Source organism: Sturnira hondurensis, unplaced genomic scaffold, assembly GCF_014824575.4.
Source record: "Sturnira hondurensis isolate 20B ecotype Veracruz unplaced genomic scaffold, ASM1482457v3 Scaffold0006496, whole genome shotgun sequence".
In the NCBI taxonomy this organism is placed as follows: Eukaryota; Metazoa; Chordata; class Mammalia; order Chiroptera; family Phyllostomidae; genus Sturnira; species Sturnira hondurensis.
In genome coordinates this window covers 23,511,316-23,529,096 of record NW_028079127.1, presented here as the reverse complement: position 1 = coordinate 23,529,096, position 17,781 = coordinate 23,511,316, and the positions used below count along the sequence as shown (strand labels likewise).

The following is a 17,781-nucleotide window of genomic DNA, read 5'->3' as shown; positions in this document are numbered from 1 at the left end:
TAGGCTCTACAAAGAGAATATTCAGCAACTCCAGGTGGAAATATGCATTAGTGGGTGCACTGAGTACCTCCTCAGTACCAGCACCCTGCTTGCTCTGAGGCAGGCAAGGGAGGAGAAAAAAAGTGGGCAGGAGGTGAGAATGGGAGTGCATTAATTCGACAACTATTTACTGAGCACCAGCTAGATGCTAGGCACTGGGAATACAAAAGTGAATGAGGTAGAAAAACACTTCCTGCCCTGGGGAACTCCTATCTCTGTGGGTATTATTACCCACCATGACCTACCTGCCTAGTTAAGAATTTATGATCAGATCACCCTGTGAGGTTACTTTTCTCAGAAAGACCTCTGCCAGTACAGCTCTCAGATCTCTCTCTCTCCAGCTCATGGGGAACCCCACAAAGATGCCTATCAAGTCTATGCTGGATAGATCCAAGGATCCTTCCAAGAATGCTGAAAGATCTTAGCACCTCCATTTCCCAAGTTATTTCCTGTGCCGCCTGTTGTAGTTGCAGGAAGGACACTAAGAGATCCCCAACAGGCTAGAGCAGATATTTGGAGAGCACCTGCACTGTGCAGGGCACCACGCTAGGGGCAACTGACCATCCAAAGGCAGGGACCAGGCAATGGGCACCTGTGTCCCAAGCACTTGGAACATTGTGTGGCATCGCAGGGCTCCCTGAGTATTGAATGAATAGAGGACCCATAACTTACACAGGAGCTCAGAGAGGGTGGTGCTCTGGTTCAAGGTAATTCAAGAGGGTCCCTGAAGAAAACAGGAGAGGTTGAGGGCCACCCAGAACGGAGAGCTGGAAGGGGAGGATATTTTAGACAGGAAGAAACCCATGGCGGTGAGAAAGCACAGGATGCTCATGGGTGGGTCTTGGTGGGGTTAGGGGGTGGCGAAGAGGCCCCTCACAGCAGCATTCCCACCAGCATGTCCCAGTTGTGCATCTTCATTCCCACTGTGCTCTCTGAGGCCCAGTTGTGGGGCCATTCTTGAGGCCCAGCCCACATGCCTCTGGCCTCAGGGTTCAGATAGCCCCTGTTAGGGCTTATCTCTCCAGCACCTGTAGGCTTCCTGGTGTAATCTGAAGCTCTTTAACAGGGGCTGGTGGAATACACCCTCCAGCAATATTCCAGAAAAAGCCCCAAAGTCGGATAACCCTAGTTAGCCCCGCAGAAGAGGAGCAACTTTGGTGCCTGACTTAGCCATCAGAGCCCCCACTTCCTCCCCCATAAAGAGAGAGGAATAACTGTCAGTAGCACCCTGGTGTGAAGTCTTGGGTGAGCCAGGGCTTCAGATGAGGACACAGACCTCTGGGAAGCTACCCAGAAGGTACTCTTCCCCCACTGCTGTGCTGTGACACCATCAGCATGAGGGACAGGAGGGCAGCTAGCCCTGCTGGAGGCCGTCTTTCCCGGGGGCAGAGTGGTGATTTGGGGTCCACGAGGTCTAGACCCAGAGTCTCCAGCAGCTCCTGGAAGCCCAAGGATCTTGAAACCTTAGGACTATTGGGAAGGGTCAAAGGTCAGCCCTAAGGGTGGACGAGGGACAGAGATGGGAGAGGACCACACAGGCCTGAATGCAGCCTTGTTAAAGGGCTTTTGCTGCCTGCTTCCAGCAAAAGAAGGAAGCCAGATCCAATCTGGCATGTCGGCCTCTTACCATCTGTGTCTGCCACTTAAAATGGGTTATGAAATAGACGTGGACTTGCGGTGTCCCTCTGAGTAAGGGAGCGGGTCTCAGAATTTATTCTGGCCTCCACGCCCTTATTGTCCTGGTTAACAGGAATCCTGCGCACTTTAACTCGAGTAGAGTCCGGAGAGGGGATGGGCGCGGATCTAGAAGCTACAGGACTGACTCCGAATATTGGGCTAGGGGCGGTGGGTCTTTGCTTGCCGCCTCCGCCTCCCAAGCTGCAAGGAGATCGCGGACCCTGCAGCTCCCAGACTGCCGGCTGCGGGTAGGTGGTGGAGCCGGATAAGCCGCAGCAGGCGGGCTGACAGCCTGCCACCTCCCCCACAGGGGCGGACCCCCGGGCAGGCGGGCGGGGCGCGGGGGGCGGGGGCGGAGCCTTGGGGCAGGCCGTCTGCCTCCGCGAAACCTTCAGCCTCCAGCGCTTCTCCGCGCGGCGGGACTGAGAGGTGAGTGGTTCCCCATGCCGTGGTGGGGCTGTGGCTGCGCCCTGTTCCGGGACCCCAAACCTGTCACTGCCCCATTGCCCCCCTGCGCTATCGCCTCCGCTTGTGCCACGCGGAGGGCACAAGTCTGCCAGCTACTGTGGCCGCTGGGACCCAGCCACGTGTGCCCCGTGGCAGAGAGTCGGATCCCGGGTCCGTAATCCGAGTGTCCTTCTTGCTTCCTAGACGCCAGCCTCGTGTGCCACCGGGGCGGCCAGGGTCCTGTGGGCCATGCGCTTGGCGCGGAACTAGGGAGAACCGACTTCGGGACCCCTAGATGCAGCCCGGAGCCCCTTACACGCACCCGCGAGGTTAACTGGATGTTGTTCCCGCAGCTTGGCTGGGAGCAGTGGGCTGGGTCTCCTTGGTTGGAAGAAGCTGGACTGAGCAGTGTCGGCCTCTGCCCGAGAAGCTCTTGCCTGGCAAACTTACTTCTCCCGTTCATTTCCCTGAAATTTAGGATAGGGTGCCCGAAGACATATATTTGGAACTTTGGTCACCCTGGGAAAATGAAGGGAAGGGTATGCTAAGCTAATATGGGGTGGGCAAAAGTAGGTTTACAGTCGCAATAAAAATAATACAATAATAAATAATACAAAAATACAAGTTAATACAATAATTGATAAAAATACAAGAATAACTTTTGCCTACTTACAACTGTAAACCTATTTACCCATCCCGGTATGTTGTTCAGGGACTAAGAGGAGGCATCCACTTAGTGGACGCAGAAAATGAAGGCAGATCCTGACAGAGGGCACGGAGAGGCCTCCTAGGTGTCAGAAGTAGGCGCTCCAGAAGTGGAGGTTCTCAGAATACCCGCAGGGAAGTATTTCTGTCCATCAGTGCAGTGATGATGTAATAAGAGCAGACATTTATTATGCATTTATCTGTGCCAGGCAGCTTGCTTTTGCACACGGTATTCCAGTTAATCCTCAGGACAGGAAGGCACCATTATCAACCAGTTAAAGATAGGGAAACAGCTTCAGAGAGCATTGGCATTTTGTGAAGGTACACAGATAGCAAGATGTAGAAGAGGATTTGTATACTGCCTGATTTGGGAGCCCAGAGGAGCCTACCACTGGAAAGGAGGCCTGTTCTCAGGATTGTGGCAGGCCAAGAATGGAAGTGCTGGAGGCCAGATTATTCACAAGGCCAAAGGTCTCACTTGGGTGCCCCTTCAGTCACCTTCATGGTTTGTTAGAACTACAGATGCCTAGGTCCCACCCTCAGCTGACGGAATCCGAGTCTGTAGTGTGAAACCCCAGCCCACACCCAGCCAAGAACACCTAGGCGGCTGGGACCTGTTTTATTCCTCCCTATCCCAGTGGCCTACAGAGGGGCCAGCATGGAGCAGGTGCTTAATCGGTATCTGATAGATGAGTAGATTTACTGGGGAGGGGGCATCATCACTGGGGTAGAGAAGGTTTCCTGAAGGAGGCCTTGAATGGACAAGTGGCCTCAGCCAGGCAATGTGGGAGGAAGCCCTGGAATTGGCATGGGTGACACTCCTCAGAGCCATCAGGGAGGTAGGGGGTTGGACAGGCTGCCCAAGCCTGCTGAGCTCTCAAGGACCTGGCCTGGTCATACTGGGACCACATGTCCAGCCTGGAAGTGCCAAACAGGTGACTTCCTCTCCTGTTCACATTTCCTTTCCAGTGTCCCATTGCTCTCCCCTCCTTGAATTTATCAGAGTGTTGAGCAGGGCTTCAGGTAGTTTAAAAGTGAAAGTGAATGACCAAAGTCCAAAGCTGCGCAACTCAGTGGTAGAAGCAGCTGAACTGATTATAGGGAAGGGTGCCTGGCTTTGGAATCAGGTGGACCCAAATCTAAATGCTTACAGCTCTTTGTCATGTGATGATCTTGGCAAAATCCTCAGCTCTCTGACCTTGTTTCTTCATCTGTAAAATCTTGCTAAGGGCTTTGCACCTGATATTCCTATAAATGGGGGACAATAATGCCTACCTGGGTGATTAATTATGTGAAGGGCAGTGCTTTTAGGAGTGCAATAAATATCAGGTTCCTTCCCCTTCCCCTGGGGTTTGAGTGTTAATCGGCTACGGACCTTCCAGGCTCATTGCTCTCCTAGTCGAACCCCTCGATTCATTGGAGAAGGTAACTTGGGCCCAGAGAGTGGCCTCAGGCCCAGCCTCAGGACTCCCTGCTGAGTGTCCTGGCCTATGTCTCCCACACTGGGAGAGGTCTGTGCCTCCTGCTTCATAAAGCCTCAGAAGGCAGGGGTGATGTTCAGGTAGGCTGGGGTAGGGGGAAGCAGGCTGTTCAGTGATACCCAGGCTCTCTGGACTCCACCTGAGGCTGGAATCACCTTTCCCGCCCTCCCCACCAAGCATAGTGGCCAGGTTTTCTTGGGCTGGGCAGTTAGTTGAAACTGTGGTAAGTTAAGCACTCCGTGAAATTGCTTTCTAGCATTTGGACCAGGAATGGACCTCTGAATTTAAAACAAAGAAACTTGCCAATTTAAGGCAGCTTTTATTTTATTTTTTATTTTTTTAAATATATTTTATTGATTATACCATTACAATTGTTCTATTCCCCCCCTTCATTCCCCTCCACCCGCACCCTCCCTCCCCCACCATTCCCCCCCCCTTAGTTTATAACCACGTGTCTCAAGTTCTTTGGATTCTATATTTCCCCCACTATTCTCACCCTCCCCACTACCTATTTTCTACCTACCATCTATGCTATTTTCTGTGCCTTCTCCCCCCTTCTCCCCCTCCCACTCCCCTGTTTCTAACCCTCCATGTGTTCTTCATTTCTATGGTTCCACTCCTGATCTAGCTGTCCTCTTGGTTTGCTTTTGTTTTAGGTGTGGTTGTTAATAACTGTGTGTTTGCTGTCCTTTCACTGTTCATATTTTTCATCTTCTTTTTCTTATATAAGTCCCTTTAGCATTTCATATAATAAGGGCTTGGTGATGATGAACTCCTTGAACTTGACCTTATCTGAGAAGCACTTTATCTGTCCTTCCATTCTAAATGAAAGTTTTGCTGGATAAAGCAATCTTGGCTGTAGGTCTTTGGATTTCATGACTTGGAATACTTCTTTCCAGCCCCTTCTTGCCTGTAAGGTCTCTTTTGAGAAATCCGCTGACAGTCTGATGGGTACTCCTTTGTAGGTGACTGTCCCCTTATCCCTTGCTGCTTCTAGGATTCTCTCCTTCATTTTGGTCTTGGCTAATGTAATTATGATGTGCCTTGGTGTGTTCCTTCTTGGGTCCAACTTCTTTGGCACTCTCTGAGCTTCCTGGATTTCCTGGAAGTCTATTTCCTTTGCCAGACTGGGGAAGTTCTCCTTTATTATTTGTTCAAATACGTTTTCCACTCGTGGCTGTTTCTTTCCCCCTTCTGGTACCCCTATAATTCGGATGTTGGAACGTTTAAAGATGTCCTGGAGGTTCCTAAGCCTCTCCTCATTTTTTTGAATTCTCATTTCTTCATTCCTTTCTGGTGGGATGTTTTGTTCTTCCTTCTGGTCCATTCCATTGATTTGAGTCCCAGTTTCCTTTCCATCACTATTGGTTTCCTGTGCATCTCCCTTCATTTCAATTAGTTTAGCCTTCATATGTTCCTCTAATTTGTGACTTTGTTCCTCTAATTTGTGACTATAATCTACCAGTTCTGTGAGCATCCTGATAAATAGTGTCCTGAATTGTGCTTCTGAGAGGCTGGCAATTTCTCGGTCGCTTAGAGTTATTGGCTCTGGGACTTTGAGTTCTTCTTGTGCCATCTTTCGGGTTGTTCGTGCCTGTTCCATAGCAGGATCAGAGCCCTAAAGTGTTCACTAGAGCAGGGCAACTAAGTCGCTGGGTTGTGACGTTGTATGTGGGGGCGGGGTCAAAGAGGGACAATGGCTCTCACTGGTATTGCAGGGCAACTAAGTCGCTGGGTTGTGACGTTGTATGTGGGGGCGGGGTCAAAGAGGGACAATGGCTCTCACTGGTATTGCAGGGCAACTAAGTCGCTGGGTTGTGACGCTGTATGTGGGGGCGGGGTCAAAGAGGGACTATGGCGTCCTGTCCGCCGCCTGCCGCCACGGCCCTCACCGGTGCCGCAGTTGCTGCCGTCACCGGGCCCAGGCGTTTCGTCCCACTGCACGCGAGTGTGCCACCACCGTCAGCCCTCGCCCCCTGGGGCCTGCGTGGTCTGTCTCACTGTGCGCGAATATGCGCCCGCGGTCTGCCCCGCACCCCAACTGGTTCCCGTCTGCCTGCGCACCTGGGTCGGGGGCCCTGTCCTGCCCGACCCTGTTCGCTGCTGGCTCCGCCCCTCTTACCGTCCCAGTTGAACGGTTAGATGTAGTCGGACTTCCGTATAATTCAATTTTCTGTCCTTTGGTTGTGTCTTTGTTTCTCCAAATCTTTGTTGTATTCAAACTTGGTTGTGGGAGAAGGCACAGTGTTTCCACCTATGCCTCCATCTTGGCGGAAGTCCCCCAATTTAAGGCAGCTTTTAAAACCTAAGGCCAAGCTGCCTCTTTTCCTCCCTCCTGAGGGGTGGAGGGGTGAGTACCTCTTTTTCTCACTTGCCCTATTCTCGCCAACCCCGTCCTATTTCAGGAAACTGTGGAGAGTACAGAACTTGAAGGAGGGTGAGGATGAGCCTCTGTAAATTGTTTTCAGAGGTTTCGCTATAGAAGTTACACTTCCTCCTACAACCAGGCCCACCTACCTACCTACCTGTTTGACCTGACTTCCTACCAATCTCAGGCCTCTCTGCATGTCACCCTTTCGCATCCTCAGTGTGCCTTGGGCATCACTTCCATCACTCCGGAAGTGATTATCATCATCATTGCTGGACACTCAGCTTCCCACGCGCCAGGCCCGGTGCTAAGCAAGTTATACAAGTGAGCACATTTGAACTTTCTGACTCTTAAGATGTAGATAATGTTCTCTTAACCATTTAACTTTTTTGAGAACATGTGAGGCTCCAATCCATTCTTTCAACCCCAAACTGTGGCTTCTAAGTTCTAACTATATATGCTTGTCCAAATTCTGCCTCATTTATTCATTCAACAAACATTAACTGAGCACCAGTTTGGTGACAGGCACTCAAGACCTGGCTGAGTCTCATTTCTGGCTGGATGAGTGTTGGTTTTTATTTATAACCCTGTACAAAAGTCACACCTTCCACTTATTTCTGAATGCAAGCGAGGGAACCAGGCATCAGTGAGCTCCTTCAGCTGATGGGAGCCACTGTTTAAAACCAGAGACAGCTCCCTGCTGAGCTGGAGGGATGGACCACTGTACTTGCCGTCAGGGCTTGATTGGTAACTGCTAATTTATGCGAGACCATGAACTCCTGAATTGTCACTTCAACCAGGGATACATGTCCCTCCTCCTCAGGTATGGAACACTGTCCCTGGGGACTTACCTGAAGCTCAACTCTTCCCAGTCTGTCCTCATAAATCACATTGTCACCTGGCAGAACATGCAACAGGTGAGCACTAATTGTTCTTCAATCTCGCAGTAACTTATTCTTATCTCCCTCTTCCACTTCCTGAGAGCCAGATGGGATCTAAACAAACAGCACATTGTTAAGCTTTCTGGAGCTATTAGCTAAGGAGATTAAACTGTAAAAAAAAATAACCCCAAGATTATAAAATCAGTCATGGGTAAATGTGATGTCAGGACTGGCAAAGGGGCTTTCCATGGTGGGGTGGGTGGGCTCAGTTTAGTGTAGGCAGCAGGTTTCCCAAAGCCAGTGTGCTGGCATCTGTGATGGAATGACCCTACCTGTTACTATAGTGTCCAACATTTATGGTGCAGCCATCACCAGAGTGGGCCTTTTGAGGTCCAAGGGGCCTGTGCTGAGGCTTTCTGGGTGACCACCAGACTTGCATACGGCTTAGTAGTAGTGCATTGGACACAGTGGGGTAGGGGTGCGGGGGTCAGTCAGCACTTGCAGCAAATTCACCACAACCTGGGTGTGGGGCTGAGCGGTGCAGGAGGTGAGACCATGCTCTTTGTGACTGGTTCATGGAGCTGGCCCCAGGCTGGCCAAGGGTATGGTGGCAGCCAGAACTAGAAGAGAAGGAAATAGGAGAGTGCTGGGCATGGGCAGTGGAGGATTATGATGGGCATCAGTGTACTTCCATTGGGAAAGACCCACCCTCTGGCCTTCCTGGATTGGAGGGCCGGAGGTTGTAGATGTGACAATGCTCTGATCTGGTGAGCTCTGGCAAGGCAGCGTTTTGTCCTCCCATAGCCTTTCTACAACTCTTCTTGAACATTCTGATTTGGCATGGCTGTTTGTGGTGAGGGGAAGCACTTTCTGGATTGAGGGGAGCTCGGGGCACAACTAAAGGCTCAGAGAGAACCCCAGGATACAAGGAAACACAGCCCAGCAACTCCAGGAAATGTGGGGGTGCTCTTGGAAGTCTTGTTCCCTCACGTCTCGAAGGTTTGCTCTCAGAAGGAAGTATGCTTTCCTGACAGGGCAGTTTCTCCAAGGGGATCAGACCACCCAGAAGCTTTAGCAGGAACAGAAAGTGATCCAGTGTTCACTGCCTGAGCCCGTTGGCCCAACAGGCATCTACCAGCCTCCCAATGAGCAGAGCATACCCTGCCAGACTGTGTAAATACATGGGAGGGTGGGGCACACAGGTCTAACTGGGAGTCTGTATGACAATACAAAAGGTGACCTGGGAGCAAAGAAGAGCCTAGTCTCAGAGCAGAGCACAGGAAATGTGTAAACAAGAGCAGGTGTGTATTTGAGGGCTTTCAAGTTCAGTATTTTGCTTACTCATCACAACAAAGAAGGAAATTAACCTGCCCAAAGTCACAGGGCTGGTACATGGCAGAACCTGAATTCATACCCAGGTCTTTCTAACTAGACCCACCAATGAATACAGCTGCTTCTCTGAATTCAGAGCAGGGAGAGCTGGTTGTGGGGCTGTGGGGGCTGGGAAGTGCCCAAGTGCCCAAGGATACTGAGTCTGGCTCTTCGGGAAGGGGCATTTGGATGGCCAAGAGGATGTCAAGACTTCAAGACTTGATACAAATAGATATATCAAACCAGAACTGCTCTCTCACATACACCCTGCAATTGGTCATCAGTTACCACGCCCCAGCCAATCGTGTCTCCAAGAGGCGGAGTGCAGGGTGAGGTGGCAGCCACCCTGTTGTCCAAGCCCCTGGGAGGTCCCTCGCCTTCTGAGGGTCAGCTGGAGTCCCGCCTCCAAAACAGGAGGCAGGTTGCCCAGAGGTTGGAGGGAGACCCAGGCAAGAAAGGTGGCCCAGATCACAGTGGAGCTGTCAAGTACTAGCGCTTCAGACCCTTTTGTCGGCCAGATGTTGTGCCAGCTTGTTGTTGGTCAATCTTGTTAGAACACTGACCCCAGATGGGCATGTGCAGTCGCCTCCCAACAGCCCCAGCAGCCCCCTGGCCTGCTCACTCTACCGTGTTATCTTGGGGTCCCAAGGGCCAGAGCTGCACGGCCTCAATTTCGATGTGGCTATTTTGGGACTGCCAGCAAAGAGCACAATGTAATGAAGTTCTTGCCAAAATAAAACAGGAAATATTATCATCTAAACATTAAGTCAGGAGCCTTTTCAAAGTAAACGGTTCAAGGATTTATCACATACAGTGCCTCAAGTTAGTTAGAGCCACAGTGTTGTGGGGTCTGATGTTTTAAAGAAAAAAAATGTTCGTGTTTATGATGCATTTCTGTGGAAGGCAGGCCCACTGGGAATTGTAAATTTTATTTATGGGTAACCATTTCTCAGGTGGTTTATCACAGAACTGCTGCTATAAGTAATCGAACCAGATTTTTCTGGAATGATTAGAAAATCTAGATCTTTGTAAAAAGCCCTATAAATTATTCATTCACCTTTTTGAGAAGCATTGTGATAATAAACTTCTCTTTTTCATCAGACCAATTTGCACACATGTGCATTGTGTGTGGATCGACTTGTGTCTGTGTGTACCCCAGCTTTTCGTATTCTCTTTTATAGAAACTTCTCAGTCTTCCCTTTAAAAATATAATGATTTTTCTTTACGATGTCTAAATAACAATTCCAGGCAGAGATACAAGAAATATAACAGTAAATGTGAAAGTCCATCAGAAAGGGAACATTCCCACAGAGAAAATAGAAATGTACCAATTAAGATGTGTGTGGCTATTTTGCAACATCATGGATGGAACTGGNTCGTATTCTCTTTTATAGAAACTTCTCAGTCTTCCCTTTAAAAATATAATGATTTTTCTTTACGATGTCTAAATAACAATTCCAGGCAGAGATACAAGAAATATAACAGTAAATGTGAAAGTCCATCAGAAAGGGAACATTCCCACAGAGAAAATAGAAATGTACCAATTAAGATGTGTGTGGCTATAACCCAGCTTTTAAGCCTGATTTGAAAGTGGCGTCCTTAATTCTCTCTCCCCTCAGGTCAGCTGGGCAGACAGGGGTTGGGGGGAGACCTCAGAGGGAGCCTCCTTCTGGCCTCCTGAACCCCCTCAGCCTAAGAGGCGGGGAGGGCTTGGGGTTCATTCTGCATGGTTTGGAATCTAGGCTAGCGGGTGGCCCTGGATTTGCAGAAACAGTCTGAGAGTGAGAAGCTAGACAGTATGGATTCGGGCAACACAGCAAGGTGAGGGATAGCGAGAGGAAGGTAGCAGACCACCCTAGAGCCCCATGTGGACCAGGTGACCAGCTATTTCTTTTCTTTAGTCGGTATTTTTTTTTAATTTTTTTAATTTTTATTTATTTATCTTTAGAGGGGAAGAGAAGGAGAGAAATATCAATGTATGATTGCCTCTCATGAGTCCCCTCTTGGGAACTGGCCTGCAACCCAGGCATGTGCCCTGACTGGGAATTGAACCATGATCATGTGGTTCTCAGGCCCTCGCTCAATCCACTGAGCTACACCAGCCCGGACTAGTCAATATTTTTTTAAATTGTATTTTTCATTACCATTTAACTCCCTTATACCCCTGTACCCCTCCCCCCGCCTCCCCTGCAATCACCACACTGTTGTTCATGTTCATGAGTCCTTTTTCCTTTTTCCTCAGCCCTTTACATCCCAACTGCTACCCCCAAGAGCTATCAGCCTGCTCTCTCTCTATGCGTCTCTCTCATGTTGGGGGAATGCAGACTGGTGCAGCCACTGTGGAAAGCCGTATGGAGATACCTCAAATAATTAAAAATGGAACTTGCCTTATGACCCAGTGATTCCACTTCTGGGAATTTATCTGAAGAAACCCAAAACACTAATTGAAAAGAACATAAGCACCCCTATGTCCATTGCAGTGTTTACAGTCACCAACATCTGGAAGCAGTCCAAGTGTCCATCAGTAGATGAGTGGGTAAAACAACTATGATACATATACAGAATAGCAACATGGAAGGACCTGGAGAACATCACGTTAAGTGAAATAAGCCAGTCAGAGAAAAACAAATACCATATGTTTTCACTCACATGTGGGAATCTAATGAACAAACTGAACCGACCGGCTATTTCTCATGCACGTGGCAATGAGCTGCCCACCTTCAGCACCCTGGAGGCAGCTTGAATGCAGGGACTGGATGGGACCTTAGAGAAGTCCTAACTGGGCCTTAGTTCTCTCATCTGCGCAATAGAAGTAAGGATAGTTTTCTACGCATTAAACCCTGAGTGTAAGTCCACAGTCAGGATTTCTCCACTGTGAGCCTGTCCTCCCCTCACGGTGGCTCCTCCTCATGCGACTCCTGGTTGCTGCAGAAGCGCCTCATGCCAGACACTTGCTGGGTGCTGGGGTGTGGCTGGCTGCTGCCTCTTTCTTTGTAGCGGAAGGTGGACCTTCATAGCCCCCAGGGAAGCCCGAAGTTTCTACAGGGAAGAAAGAACAAGGGATTTCCCTGAAAGTGGCTTCTCTTTGGGTAGCAAATGGTCCACTTTTTACTTAGATTGCTTATTTCAGATCCATAAAATGGGAAAGATTTTACAGAAGCTATTAGTCATTTTACCTGACTAGGAATTGTGAATTTTGTATCAAAATATAATTTTATTTTATTTTTGTTGTATATATATAGCAATATATATATATATATATATTCTTTGGCTTCTCCATTTTCTTTTCTTTTTTTTAAGATTTTATTTATTTATCTTTAGAGGGGAAGGGAAGGAGAGAAATATCAATGTATGGTTACCTCTCGTGAGTCCCCTGGCCTGCAACCCAGGCATGTGCCCTGACTGGGAATTGAACCGTGATCGTGTGGTTCGCAGGCCTGTGCTCAATCCACTGAGCTACACCAGCCAGGGCTATTTTAGTTTAGTTTTTAAAAAGATTTTGTTTATTTATTTTAGATGCAGGGGAGGGATGTTTCTTCCCTCTTTTTAAGGAAGGAGAAAAACATCAATGTGTGGTTGCCTTTCTCACACCCCCTACTGGGAACCTGGCCTGGCCCACAACCCAGGCGTGGGCACTGACTAGGAATAGAACAGGTGACCCTTTCGTTCAGAGGTCAGCAGTCAATCCACTGAGCCATGCCAGCCAAGGCAAAAGGTATTACTTTTAATATTAACATTAGCATATGGGAAGGAGCGATGGGGATTATGGGGGCAGGGACCCCACCACCATCCACCCCTTGGACCTCTTAAGGGAGAGGGGCTCCAGGGAGAGGGAATTCAATCCTGCCTCAAAGAGGAGATAGTGGCCTTTCTGATGGACCTTGAATTTCATTAGTTGGAGGGAAGGGACTTTGCAGACAAAAATATTAAGTCTATGACTTCAGCAGCAAAAAGTGTGAGGTTCGGGTGTGCTGGCCATCAACAAACCTGTAGACTTGGCAGGACCCAGATAGGAAAGGCCAAGAAGGCTGTCAGCTGGGCCTCACCTGCCCCTGGATAACCTGCCTGATGGAGACTGGGCAGAGTCCTCTGAATGACTGCTACCCCCGTCTCAGAAACCCACTGGCCCAGGAGCCATTGACCTAGCATCCCTGAAGCCTCCTTCCATGGGAACCCATGTACCAAGCTGCTCCTGATATACCCCAGATGTTGAGTTTGATTTTCTACTCTGGCCAGAGCTGCATGAGTCATTTGTGTTTTTCTGTTTATTTGCATTGCTTAAACACATCTGTGCATTATTAGCCCTCTGTGTTATTAAGTTTACCAAAAAGGGAAATGTCTGGCCAGGTCTGATAATATTGCCAGGCTGCTGTAAAGATTAGAAACTTGTGGTGTTTAATCTCCACTGGGTACAGGAGAGCCCAAGCTAAGTTTGAGGGAGAAAGGGCAGGACTCATAGCACACTCTGCCCTCAGGCACGGAGTTGAACTCATTCAAGCCACAAACATTAATTGAACACCACTTGGTGCCAGGCCCAGGTTAGTTGAGAGAGACACGGAAATGAGTAACACGTAGCCCCTAGTTTGGTTGGGTGACAGATAAGTGAACCAGGGTGTGCAGTCAGTAGTAACGTGTTGAGAGTGCACACTGAGCCCCGGGGTTCAAGGGCCCAGGGGGGAGCCAGGAAGTGCTCCCTCAGGGGCTGCCTAGATCAGCCTTTTAAGCTCCTGGGGACTCTTAACAAAAGTTGGAGTTCTGGCCCATGACAAAACTGGTCACAATTGGGAAAGAGTTGTATGACTCTCACCACGCAGTAGTTAGAGTGGAGGGTGACTTCCAGTGACCCTAGGAACCACTGAAGGTCAGGGGAGGACCCTCCTTGCACCCTCAGAGGCTTCCTGGAAAAGGTGGTCCATCAGCTGGGCAAAGCAGGGGAAGCATGCATCCCCAAGCCCAGGAATCAGATCGCAGGAGGCAGCTGAGCTTCTTGGCAGAAGCCCCTGGAGCTGGCCCTGTGTCTTGGCTGCCTCTTCCCCTTTCCCTGTACTCACACCTCCCCCTGCCCAGGAGCAGGGCTTCTATCCCTGATCCTGCAAACCTACATTATGGCAAGTTGGGGTGGGGGGGGTGGCAGCCACAGCCCATAAAACCTATCTGGTCCCAGGGTTTACAGTTGCAAGTGTCCCTGGAAAGCAAGAAGCCACCCAACCCCAGACACTGAGGCTGCAGATTCAGCTGCTGCCTCCTGATAGCCTCTAGCCTTGCTGGATTAACCAGTACAGAAAGATCAGGCCACCCACTACATGCCAGCTCCCTGACCTCACTGGGAAGAGGTCAGCCACTCCTCCCTGGCTTCCACAGTTCTGGGCATTGCCATCAGTCAGGCACTTCAGTCCTTGCTGCTGTGTGTCCAAGGCATTTCCCCTAAGAGCCTGAAGAGGACAGACTGTCTTCTGGCCACCTCTGTAGCCCTAGTGCCTTCCTCCATGCTGGGTATACAGTAGTTATACATGGAATAACAAACGAGGATGTTCAGGGTCAACCTCTCTTCAGGACCAACTATTGCTTAAAACTGCAGAGGCAGTTCACACCTCCAGAGAGTACTAGTCACGTGAGTTACAATGTAAATGGCACCTGCTGGGGTTGTGCAGCATGGGGACCATGGGCATAAGCATCCTCCCGCTTTGAGCTGCTGACCTTAGTCCTGACCCTGGGCCTTTCCCCTGCCCCTTCCCAACCAACACTGACCACCATCCTGCCTATTGCAGGCAGTGGGCACTAATGACCTGTTCTACTGAGCAATTCTTCCAGGCCTAGCTGTCAAACCGTAGTAGCGAAAGAGCCCTGGATGGAGAGTCAAGCCATCTGAATTCTTGGTCATCCAGGAAACTTGATCTTCTACAAAGATCTCCCTAGTTGCGGTGTTGGGGTCTCCTGGGTTCCCAGGATCTATGGCCTCCCTGTAATACTCCTCTGTTCTCCATCAGTCCATAATGGGCTTGACGGTCCATGCACAGGAGAGGAGGGGGCTATGGGAGCATCCCTGTGGTGTTTGCCTAATTGGTTCAGCAAAGAAAGCCACTATGGACTCGACTGCTCTCTCCTCACTGAGAAAACCCAGCTCTGATCCTCAAGACCCAGAGAGCACTGATGCCAGGGGTCCTGGGGTCAGGGAGGTCTTTAGCAGAGGTGGGCTGGGAAAGGCCTGAGTGTAAGGACCCAGGAAAAAAGTTGAATATGGAGTGGTTCCTGCAAGTAATTTGTTAATTCATTCACTCTCTACACAGACCTTTACTGAGTATCTACTTCAAAGTATGGTCCTGGGACCAGCAGCATCAGAGATTCTGGGGATGGAGCCCAGCAACACATTTTAACAGGCCCTCCTGATGACTCCACTGCAGCCCAAGTTTGACACAATGTGTGCCAGACACTGGGCTATGGGCTGGTGTTGCAAAGCTGAGTTTGACTCCATTCCTTCCTGGTGGGGCTTGGAGTCCAGCGGGGAGGCAGACAGGAAAGAGAGAAATCCTGTCCGTGGGAAAGGGGCTGTTCTCAAAGGGTGTGGAGGCAGAGAGGCAGCTGGCATAGGTTTCATCCAGGAGCTGGGGGTGCTGGCGAGGAAGGTTGGCCTGGAGACTCCAATGATGTGAGGATGGTTTTTGGCAAGCAGCCTAATGGTGGGACTACCACCCCCTAGAGGACTCACAGAGCCCAATACCTGACCCCAAACCAACCCTGACCACTCGCCTCTCCGTACTATAAGCCCCTACCTGTTCCACCGACCCCATCTTCCCAGGGCCTGAGTCCCAAACAGCAGCAAGTCATTTCCTCCATTGTTTTGGTGGGAAATGTATGCAGACCTCCAGGTTATTATCTCAGAAATTTTTAGAAAATTTTAGAGTAAGTTTTTCCGTTCAGTAGAGAATAATTGACTTAAGAATATCTATTTCTCCTTTAAACAAAGGTTTTTTAAAAATTCTAGGCACAGAGGGACAAAATGAAAAATAGTGAATTTTATAGGCTCATATCATGGCACCTGGTCTATCTCATGTGATCCTTACTATAGCTCAGTGAAGTCAGTAACACCACTGTCCTGTGCGGATGAGAGAACTGAGGCTCCGAGAGGTCCAGTGCCTTGGGGAGGCCACTCAGCCAATGCTCCGCAGGGCTGAAATAAGACCCAGCTGTCTCCAAGCCTGTGTTCTCGCTGCCCTATTTGCAGTTTACTGAGGCAACTGATGCTGAGTAAATCCAGAACATCCAGATGTTTTCCTGAGCCCACATTCTGTGGCTGCATGGTGGGGAGCCAGCCTGGCCTGGGCTGATTCTCTGCCTGATTAAGGAGGGGTTGAGTTGGGTGGAGAAAGGGAAATGAATCTGCCCAGCCAAGTGGCTTTGCAGCTGTGTGCTAGTTTCCAGATTTGCATCTGTGTGCTCTGTTCATGCTCAGCCATTTGGGTAATTAGCAAACGATGCCTTCCCTTACCCTCTCACCAGCACACATCTGCCTTGTTCACTGACCCATCCCTGCAGTTGGTAGAGTTGGCCTCAGACCACAGCACCCTCCTCTGCCAGCCATGCCATGTGGGCCTGGAATGGCTCTGTGCCTACGTGAGGGGAAGTACAGAGAAGTGCTGTGCGTGCACAAAACCTGCTGGGCGGACTGCTGAGCCTATGGCACTATCTTCCCACAGCAGCAGTTAATGGTGCTGGTTACATACGCTTCCCTTTCCTGGAGGCGATGGGGCTTAGAAGCCTCAGATATGTGGAAAACAACTAGGAAATAACTTTGGAAGATTGTAGAATCACCAACATTGGTGTCCAAAATTCATGCATTAAGTTCATGAAGAGTCCTTAGGCTGTCACTCAAAGCATATTTATTCTTCATTTACACACATAAGTAACAGTCTGCAATATCTCAATTTTCTTTTATATAACAACTTTATTGAGTTATAATTCACACACCATAGAATTCACCCATTAAAACTATACAACACAGTGAGTTTTAATACTTTAAAGTTGTGCAACCATCACCACAATCAATTTTAGAGCGTTTTCATCACTCTGAAGAAGAAACCCTGTACCAGTGAGCTCACTCCTTGTTGTCCCACCCCCCATTCCCTGGAAACCACGAATAATCTATGTTCTGTCTCTGGATTTGCCTGTTCTAGACATTTCATACAAGTGGAATCATGCAATATGTGGCCTGCTATGACTGGCTTTTTTTTCACTTAACATGTGTTCAGGGTTCATCCATGTTGTAACCTCTATCAGGACCTCATTTCTTTGTGTTGCTGAGTAATGTTCCATTGTATGAATGGACTGCATTTTGGTTATCCATTCATGAGCTGATGGAAGTTGAGTTGTTTCTACTCTTGGGGTATTATAAATAGGCTACTAGGAATGTTGATGTACACATTTTTATGTGGACGTATGTTTTCCTTTCTCTTGGGTGTATACCTAGGAGTGGAAGTGCTGGGTCACGTACAGACTTGGTTTAACCCTTGAGGCACTGCCAGACTCCTTTCCACAGTGGCTGCACTACTTTCCATTCCCACTAGCAGTGGACGAGGGTTTTCGTTTTTCCACAGCCTCACCAACACTTGCTAATATCTCTCCCTTTTTTAAAGATTTATTTATTTTTAGAAAGAAGGGAAGAGAAGGAGAAAGATAAGGAGAGAAACATTGATGTGAGAGAAACATCAATCAGTTGCCTCATGTATGTGCCCTTAAAACGGGAAAAGCCGGCGTTCCTGCTGCCTGTCACTACAGACCCTAATCAGAGACAGGGGTTGGATCTTTATGGGCGCTT

At 49.2% G+C, this 17,781-nt stretch overlaps 1 protein-coding gene across 1 annotated transcript in view; it reads left to right on the top strand.

Moving 5' to 3' along the window:
* The first annotated feature begins 2,091 nt into the window (after window positions 1-2,091).
* Window positions 2,092-17,781, top strand: part of STEAP3 (STEAP3 metalloreductase) — a 54,679-nt gene continuing 38,989 nt past the window's right edge. The window contains exon 1 of the mRNA XM_037049894.1: window positions 2,092-2,145. The gene's annotated coding sequence lies outside the window, so the exon portion shown is untranslated. The remainder of the gene's footprint in view (window positions 2,146-17,781) is intronic.